The sequence below is a fragment of the Tiliqua scincoides genome, chromosome 12, assembly GCF_035046505.1.
Source record: "Tiliqua scincoides isolate rTilSci1 chromosome 12, rTilSci1.hap2, whole genome shotgun sequence".
Lineage (NCBI taxonomy): Eukaryota > Metazoa > Chordata > Lepidosauria > Squamata > Scincidae > Tiliqua > Tiliqua scincoides.
Window position 1 is genome coordinate 9,582,278 of NC_089832.1, and position 10,349 is coordinate 9,592,626.

General features: G+C 42.6%; 1 pseudogene; it reads left to right on the top strand.

The window, feature by feature from the left end:
* The first annotated feature begins 5,809 nt into the window (after positions 1 to 5,809).
* On the top strand, positions 5,810 to 5,926 carry LOC136663398 (5S ribosomal RNA; annotated as a pseudogene).
* The last annotated feature ends 4,423 nt before the right edge of the window (positions 5,927 to 10,349 follow it).

The window sequence follows — 10,349 nt, forward strand, 5'->3', positions numbered from 1 at the left end:
ACTGTTAAAGAACTGTATTTTCAGTCTAACTGATCTAGAACCCTACTGGCTGGATTCCCACACCCATCCTGCTGCTCTGAAGTTTTCATAGTAATGCCAATGTGGTGTTACTTGTACTACCCCTCAATGATGCTGTGTCATGGGGAATGTGGGTAATTAAAATGATCATTGCAAGGAGCCAGTAGTCTCATGCTGGGAGTGGCTTGTTAAAAGAAACACTGTCTTTCATCATTAAAAAAAAAAAAAATGAATGGAGGTTTCAAAAATGGAACCCCATTCATTACCAGTCATAAAGTAGCATTTTTTGTACAAAAATGGAAATTTTTGGATGCATCCCTATCCATTTCCATATGTTCATACATAGCTACAGGGAATGTCTGGTAGCAAATCCACACTCAGAATGTGAAGCTCACTGAGAGCTCTTGAACTCATCATTATGCAGCATACGTTGAATCCACAGAGTGGTTGTGTGGATACAGTGAGAGAGCCTTTTGTATATTACCATCCTGATGCCTGTGGAAATTGTAAAGTCTCTGTTTTAATAACAAAGAGCATTATTTGCTCCAGGGTCACTTCTGCACTAAGAATGCTATTGTATAGTTGAACGTTACGTTGATAATCTTGCACTTGCACTAAAGCAATAGGTCTAAGCATAGGTCTAAGTCAGGGTTGTCAAACATAAGGCTTGTGGGCTGATTGCTGGTCCAGGAAGCAATTTATTTGGCCCCGTTATAATTGGGCTCTCCCAGCATCATGATTGGGCTCTCTCATATCTTGAAAATACAAACAAGATTTGCATAGTTTCTCTTCTGTCATTTGCAGCTAATGAGTTTCTATGTGAGAACAAAGTGCTGATTTCTGGCTATCATCTGCTTAATGATGTTACTTTCTGCTTAATCATGTCACTTCCAGCCCTCAGCAGGCACCTCAAATGCTGTTTGGCCCTCTATATGAAACAGGTTTGATACCCTTGGCCTAGGTGATAAACCTAAGTCTAGGACATAGGTGTCAAACATTAGGCCCGAGACCCTGATGTGGCTTATGGAAGCTCATGATCCAGACCACGTGATAATTGAACTCTCCCAGCACTACCCTTTCAGCCACAGCACTTCTGCCGAGGTGCTGAAAAGGAGATGGAAGGAGGCCTCCAAGGCAAGGAACGGCATGGGGAAAGAGGCAGTCTGAAATGGGTGAGAACAGGAGAAGCTCCAGATGTATTAGGGGAGCCCAATTATCTTGTAGGTTGCCCTTTTAGTAGCATGGCTTCTTCTGAGACTTTACTTTTCAGAGCATCTATCAGGCTGTTAAGCTATGAAGTGACACATGATAATTGGTTTCTTGATTAATCTTAAAAATATGATAAAGATCTGCATATTTTCTCTTGTCATTTTCAGCTAACGAACTCCTAATGGAGAAAAAAAGTGCATACTTCTGGTAATCACCTGCTTAAGCTATTTCTGCTCAAAGTTATTTGATTATTTGATTTTTCTCTGTAAACTGCTTTGTGAATTTTTAGTTGAAAAGCGGTATATAAATAATGATAATAATAATAATAATAATATATATGCAACAGGGATCAAATGTATACACCTGTGGGCTGGGCAGAAATAGGTTAATGACATCACTTTCTGCCTAACGACATCACTTCCAGACCTTGGCAGGCTCCATGAATGCTGTTCATTCCGCTGTATGAAATGAGTTTGACACCCTTGGTTTAGGATTTAGCATTTTTAAGACTGCTGGATGGGATCAAATGTTTCTCCATAGAAAAAGAGACAGACACTTTGGTAGAAAACTAGTACACGAGGTAGAAGCTAGCCCAGCATGCTTGTTAATTAGATGGAAGGATTAAAAAAAAATAAAAAATATGGAAGAGTGTTTTATCATATGATCGTATTGCCACCCTGAACAGACACAGTCCAGGTATGGTTTAAGTGAGAATTGGGTCACTGGGAAGACCAGGACTTCACCTGTTTGAGAGTCCGATCCTGTGGTCTGCGCCTCCGGGTCCCGCAGCTCCGGGCAGCTCAGGATTGGGCTGCCCATCATTTACCATTAACAGCCTAGCCTAGAAATAGCATAGTCAGTTCATCTTCATTTTCAGTGGTGGTTCTCTGATTTGGACCACCACCACCACCACCCCCCCGGCAGTTTAGTACCAAAGGTCCATCCTTAGCAGAATGTCCCCACTGTGCCATGCCCTCATAGACGCTGCAAACTGTATTTGAACACGAAGCGTGTAAGATGGTAATTGAATTTCCAAAAGTAACGATGGAATGATTTTAACCTGTTTTTTTTTTTTTCCAGTCTCTTAGGCTGGAATACCTTCCCCCGCCCCCCCAAAATGTGTTATTTTCCAGAGCTTTATGCTCGTTTTGATTTCATGTCAAATTAAATGTAACCAAGGGTGTTAGAACAGTATTTTGAAATGAAAGCAAGAGCCACTCGTTGTCCCCAGGCTGTGGAGTTGAACAATTAGTGCTCAGATTTATTCCATAATGGGGATGGGGATGCTTTGTTAGTATTACTTTTTGTAAACAAAACAGTTGAAAGGCATTTATTTTGTTGACTTTAGAGTTGCATTTAAGTTGCCATTTATTGTATGTGTAGTCCGCTTGTCATGTTTCTTAAAATAAAAGGAAACAAGATTTCAGTAGCTGTCGGGGGATGGAGGAGAAGAGATTGGCAATTGTTTGTTTGCTGTTGGTGTGTTATGCTATAGGTGTTGTGTGCATGAGTCTCAATGAAAGTAAATGAGAAAGTGTCTGCCTGCACCTTAAAAACCTTCAAAAACCTGTACCCCTTTCCATTCCTATGTGCTTTCCACAGTTTTGATAATGTGCTGCAAGAAAGAATTACTAGATTTATGCTAAGTGCTTATTTGCTGTTGCAGCAAGTCTGTAACATTCTAAGGTGATTTTAGTAATCCAGGGAAGAAGCTTCTTAATGACCTTGCTGTTGTATTCTATTGTGTTTCATGGACACTTCCCTCTAAGATGAAGAAAAAATATCCAGCATTACTTGTCTTAGGGCTGCTTCAGATATAGTTGTGATTCATTTTATGTGACTATTACTTGTTTGATTCTCTGAACCGTGACAAACTAACCAAGGCTTATTTTTTGCAAATAAACCAGGATTGAACCACTAACAGTGCAATCCTAACTTGCGCTGGAACAGGGAGGCTGGTAGCCCTGCCCTGTATCCAGCACGAGTTTCGGGCTGCAAGCAGCTCAGCCTGGGGCAAGGGAAAATGCTTCCCCTTACTACAGGGATAGTTGCAACAGCCCCAATGGGTTTACTTGGATTTGTGCCATCTCGAGAGCTGGCACAGATCTGAGCAGACCGGAGCAATGCTACACTGTCCAGGAACGGGGTCAGGATCCAGCACCAGTGCCGGGTCCTGGCCCCACCCACCACTCTTCCAGACCTGCCCATGGGCTCACCCACCCTCCCCATGCCTTTTCCCCAGACTCCCCCAGACTCTCATACCGGCCAAGCTCAGCTGGCATGAACTTACTGTTTGTCTGCACAGTGGAGGCTGAATGAAGCCTCCTTGGGCTGGTATACATCCTTGCATTGGCCCAGCTGACACCCAGGGAGGTGCAAATGTGCTTTATGGCATGTTTGTGACTTCCCAGGCAGGCGCAAGGGATTTGTGCTGGCTCAAGGGGTCTTAGGATTGTGCTCTAAGTTGCTTTGTTTATCACTGAACATATGCTTCAGTGGTGCTGCCTCACAGCCCTGTATTCCTTATATATCAATACTGTGTTGTTATCTGTGGAAACTTACGCTGCAATAAATGGCTTAGATGAGGGGTGTCAAACTCATTTTATAAAGTAGGCCAGAGTTAGCATCCATGGTACCTGCTGAGGGCCAGAAGTGACATAATTAAGCAAGAGGTGATGTCATTAAGCAGGTGATCACCAGAAAGAAGCCTGTTCTCAACTAGCAACTCATTAGCTACAAATGGCAAAAGAGAAAATATACAAATCTTGATGATATTTTCAAGATATGGAAGAGCCTAATTTTTCACGAGGAACGTGCTTTTGGCAGTGCTGTTTCTGCTGAGCAGAGTATCCTCTGTTTTTTCCCTTACCACGTGGGACAGTTAACAATCTGAGCAGTATATAACCACTGTCATCTTAAAATGGGCAATGACAGTCTGACTTGACTATAATGACCATGCCACCCACATCCTCCAATTCTTCCTCAACCAGCACTCACACTCTAATGCTGCCTCCCTTAGTCACCACATCCTGGCCTCAAGTTACTGACTTGCTTAGAAGCATCACTTCTGTCTGCAGTCTGCACTCATTACAAGCCCAGTTATGACGTGAGCCAGGTAAGGAGCTTCCATGGACCTGATCAGTTCCATGGGCCTTATGTTTGATGCCCCTGTTTAGATTTTAAGCTATTTGAGAGAGAGGAATTGCCTTTCCAGGTTTACATGACTATTGTTCTGAATTTATTTCTAAAGAAGGTGTTCTTTTTAAAGCATGCATTTATTCTGTTTTATTTAGAACAGAGTACAGAGGTGGAGCAAACAAGTTTCAAAGTATTTAAGTCTAAACCCAAACTTCTTGAGAATGTATCTTTGGGGATGGCTCCACTTTTCTTAGGTAGACACTTCCTTTTTAAAGCACTTGAACATCTTTATGATAGGTTAAGGTTATGACTTGGAGCCCAATATTCACGGACAACTGTAATTGGATTTAGGTAAACAAATCGGCTAATGAGATAAATGTCTTAAGAACTTCTCCGTATTGTCATTGATTGTTTTTCCTCTCTAGCAGATCCACAGTTAACCAACACAATAAATGTATAAATTGCTATATTTTTGAGAGAGTATATCTCTAGCATCTCTGAAAAATGAAATAAATCAATATGCATGTCAAATAGACTCTGTTGGATTGTCTTGGAAATGTCCTATATCAGGTGATTGAGTCAGTTGCTTGCTTCTCTTTTTTGAATTAGGACTTTAATCAGAGTCTTTGTAGAATCAGATACTGTGTGTGTGTGTGTGTGTGTGTGTGTGTAAATCAAAATTAGAGTTACTACTGAATTCTGTCTTCTATATTATTTGCCCCAAATAAAGCAAAACTTTTGAGGTTCCTGCCTTGCTAATACATCTAGGGCAATGTTTCTCAAACTGTGGGTTGGGATCCACTAGATGGGTCGCGAGCCAATTTCAGGTGGGTCCCCATTCATTTCAATATTTTATTTTTAATATATTAGAGTTGATGCCATCATGGGATGTGACTGCATCTGGAGAAATGTTACAGATTTGTACTTTGAACAGGCTACTATATATATGCTTTTAACAATGATAGTTAATTGGGCTTACTCCTGGATAAGTGTGGATAGGATTGCACCTAGGATTGTTAAAAATTTTCTTGTTTGATGATATCACCAACAGGCAGCTGGTGGGTCACGGTGGGAAACAGGGTGCAGGACTAGATGGGCCTTGGGCCTCATGCAGCAGAACTTTTTTCTGAGATAAGTAGAACAGAAATGAAAGGAATTCACAGTATGCAATGAATGAGTGGCTGAGAGTAATTTCATTAGTATATTTTTCCACTGAGACGGTATATAACTGCCTGCAGTGGGTTTCAAGGAATTCTGCTTTGTGACATCTCCCAGCTTAGAGGGTGATTCTCTGTTTGAAATGATACAATATCCATATTGTGAATCAGCTAAAGAAAGATATACTGTATGTACCTCGTACATGCTGACAGCAATAGCAACAACAAAAAACCTACTCTGATACATGACATGCTGTCTAAAAAAAAAATCACAAATTCTAGCAATAGTGAGTAACTGTTACCCTGCACATGCCTGATCTTGTCTGATCTCAGAAGCTAAGCAGGGTCAGGCCTGGTTAGTACTTGGATGGGAGACCACCTGGGAATACCGGGTGCTGTAGGCTTATACCATAGTCTTTCGAGACTGAAGGTTGCCAATAATAATAATAGCAATAGTGGCAGGGACGGAATGGACGCAGGTATATTTGAGGATTCGGTGTATATCTATGAGCAATTTGTCAGTGAAGGGGAAGCTGAAAAGCAAAAAGAAACCAGAGTTTCAGGGGAGGAGGGAAGCATGTTCCAGTGAATTAGGAAGAAACATTGTGGAATTTTTGGAATAACTTCCCATTCTTAAACTTGCTTCTGGTGCAGTATGTTTGTTACATGTTTGTTTGTTAGTTAGAAAAGTTAATCTGTGCGCTGGAACACATGGCAAGATTATGTTACAATGAATTTTTATGTTTTCTATATTTCTTGCAAAGTTATACAAATATCTCATACACTTGATGCTGGCATAAAATCAGGGAAGGTGGGGTTGGCTTGTAGACTCACAGTTTCCAGTGGAACACTTTTTTTTTCTTGTCAGGGTTCAGACTGAATGCCCTACCTAAATCCCTGCATAGTGATGCTGGAATGACTTTTGTTTCATCCCACGGGGGATTTCTGGCTCCTGGAGGTCATCTTGGGGGAAAGGGCATTTGTCCCCTTGCCCTGTGAATAAACCCCAGCAGCTGCAATGCGTCAACCTGGACCTGCGCTATCCCAGAATCCTGATCCAGCAAGCTGATCATGCCTGGGAAGGGGGTTAGGATTCGGTATGCTTCCCCACCACTAAACCAGCCCCCATCCTGGGCCTGATCTGCCCAACTCCCCATTCAACCTCTCCCTGCCTCTCTCCAGTCCCCTGCAGGGGCTTACTAGCTCCAGTGGGCCAACCAATGTCAGCCGGTGTGAGTGGAAAGGCTCTGGTCTTCTTGCCAGCTCTCTGCAGGGGCTTACCAGCTCCATTGGGCCAACCAATGTCAGCCGGTGTGAGTGGAAAGGCTCTGGTCTTCTTGCCAGCTCTCCAAAGCACTTTACATTGCTTTTGGGGCGGATAGCATTGGTAGAACACACGTTCCACTGGGGCTGCCTTTGGAATAGGATTGGGCCATGTGGCTACTAATCTCAGCATTCTGGTGTGGAAAATGATGCCAAATAGCTAAACTTGTGGATGTTAGAGACAGAAATATGACTCAGAAATATGAAGTAGCAATAAGTTTGTTACTATTATCCTTCCACCATCGTCCACAAGTGGAAAGGTCCTGGAAAGGTCCTCATGTCCTGGGCTTAGATATAAACTTCTAAAGATGAACTGTCCCCTAGGAATATGCAGAATTACTTTTGTGGAGCCCTGATATCCATCCCATGTGTTTCTAGAAAACCATAAAAAGACTTGAGAACTAGAGAAAACCATAAAAAGACTAGAGAAAAAGGTGTAGAGAACCACCTTTGCCAAGAAGCAACAGCAGTGGGCTTGTGTTATCAAGCTGGAGACCCTGCAGAGTCTGCAACTTGGTTTCTTCCATTCCAAACATGTGGAGCCTAAGTTGACTCATGATCCTCTTCTATACATTTTTCATACAGTGTGCATAGTCTCTATACAGGTTTTGAAGAAGTGGCTGGGTAGGCAAGAAGGATGTGGTATCGGTGGAAGTGGGGGCACATGTGGAGAGGAAAAGGGCAAGGCAGAAAATTGAGGCATCACTTCCATTTTTGGGTTTCCAGGATCTGAACCCTGGAAAGCTTCTGCCGGTTGGTGTAGACACTACTGAGTGAGGTCCTATATTCCTTTTATCCCTCTGGTGAACTGTGTACCCTCCAACCTCTAGATATGCTTCTGTGTCACTCAGTTGAATTTCCTTGATGTCACTTAATTCTGTAGCTTGATTGTTCTGTTCATTCTTGGGAGCTATGAATAAGTGAGGTAGCACTATCTGCGAAAATGAAATGGCCTTGCCAGTACGTTTTGCCAACATGCATTAGAAACGTGATTTGCAATTTCAAGACCATGTTTTGCAATAATTCTGGCTGCTGTTCTTAGTTTTAGAAGTAGGAAAAAAGGGAAAGAAATAGAGAAATGTGAAATACAGGAAATTGCATGAGTATAAGGCAACTTGGAAGACAATGAAAATCCCATTTCAGAAGAGATTGCATCTCCCATGGTTACTTTAACAAATGGGCTACACAGGTCTGTAGTTTGGTTGACAGTGTTTTTCTCATTTCAGCTACAACAAGTCTTCGTACAGCAAAAACAACAAAAGCTCTGATAGCCATGTGTCCCCATTTTTAAACTCGCAAGTGCTATTTTTCTTGAGTGGGTACATAGATTCGACCAATGTTCTTCAGCCTGTGGGTCATGACCCCACTGGGGTTGCAAAGTCCCATTTGGGGGGAGGGGAGTTGTAGCAGCCTTTCAAAGCCTATGTAAGAGAGGGTTTGGATCCAATCCAGTAATAGTACTACTTTAGCAAAGCTGAATTCTTCAAAGAATCCTGCACAGCTCTTGTTGTCTTGGCCCACAGTTCCTAAGGCTGGCTCTGCTCAAGCTGCTACCAGGGTTTTTGTGAAGACACAAGAAGTAGGGGGAAATGGGCAGATCAGGGGCACAATTGGCAGTGGATCCCTAATCTCATACTTTATGTATTGTGGTTGTGGCACAAAAAAGGTTGAAGACCACTGGCTTAGTTTCTTTCATAGGTATCCTCTGCTTTATTTAGTTATCTGTTTCCATGGAAATAATATTTATTCAGTTATCTCTCTCACAACTTAAAACCAAAAGTTTTAGCTGGTCCATTCTGGGCCAATACTTTACTCTTTCATGAAAGAGGAAAATGTTCTGTTGTCTCTTGCTCTGACGTACAAGGTATAAGCTTGTCCTGTGGTCACACTGTTATCAAATGTGTGACGCCCTATACAGATTTGCAAAAGTCTATTTGACACCCTCTTTAGTGGCTGTGAATAGGAAAGAGAAGGTTAGCAATATTTTTGTGTATATATTTACTTATTGGGTGTCTGCATGTGTGTGTCTTGATTTTCAAAAATGTGAGAAATTTCAAAGGAAGTTACAGAATAGATCTAATAAAATAATTAGAACTCTAAAATGACATTACAGTTCAGCTTTCATGGCATGCGTTGCCTGGGCTGAATTAAAAGCTTTCTTGAACAGGAATGGAACTGGCAAGGGCAGTCTTATTGCCCTCCTGGGAGCATATTCCTTAGATGAGGTGGCACCACTGAGAAGGCCCCTTTCTCTTTGGAATCTGCAAAACCTTTGCCAGAGGGAGGCCCAAGAGAAGACCCTCTTGTGATTTATGGGAATACAAGCATGCCCCCATATCTGCAGATACACGGGGTCGCCCCCCACGCTCTGGGAGCTGCACTCCATTCACCGCCAAAGGGTCTTCTGAGCCTGGCAGAGGCTGAGCATGTCCGCCTGCAGCCTCTGCGAGACTCAGAATGACTGAAAGTAGCAAAGAAAGCTATTTCCAGTTTTTCATGAAAACTGGGACTTTTTAATGCCTTATATGGCAAAGAGAGGCCCAGGGACGCCCCTGAGGCGACGGAAGACGCTCTGGAGGTGAGGGTGGGGGTGGGGTGCACAGGGCCCTACTGCATCTGCAGATGAGTGGATCTACTGACATGGGCAGGGCCTATAAGAGGGGGTAAAGGGGGGAATTTGTAAAGGGGGGTAAAGGGGGGCCCAGGATCAAAAAGGGGGCCGGAAGCCATCATGTTATATAGCGTTGAATGCGGAATTTCCAGCATAATGTAATGCAAAAACCAGAGTGAAATATCTCCTTTCTATAAAACGTTATGGCCAAAAAACCGGAGAACAAAAAATGCATGGAGTCCTATGGAAAGTGCAACTGACCCGTATTGCACATTTACTTGTGAGTAGGTTACCTTAGCCCGACGGAAAGGGTAGGCTGAGAGGAATCCAGTGACGCTGGAGAGGTCCTGATCCAATTAATGCAGCCCCAAAAACACCTGAGAAGGAAGTCCCTTCCTCCAAGCTGATGAATGTATGCTTGCTCCCTATGGAAAGCGAAACTAAGCCTTACTGTCGCGTTTACTTGCAAGTAAGCAAACGTGCCTTGGCTGGTGGTCGGGTCAGGCAAAGGGGAATGTGAAGCCACCAGAATGGTCCTGATCTGATGGAACTGGAGCTCAATAAGTGATCCAGTATGCAGGCCCCCCCCCCCCACTAAAATGGATCAAAACAGGTTTCAGCTGATCTTTTTTGAGACTTGCAAAGCCAGGTGGATCCTGACAGTGATCTCGTTTAAAGAGAAGTTCTTAAATTGAACTGGGCACTGGGCGGGACTGAAAACCTTGCTGTTTTTTTTAAATTTTTATTTATTTTTAATTAACACACACAGACATACAAACATATAACATACATTTAGGAGTGCTAAATACCATATACCATTACTCATTAATCATACTATATCTCCTAATCTACTACTCATCTACTTCTGCCTCTTATTAGTTTATCCATTTATT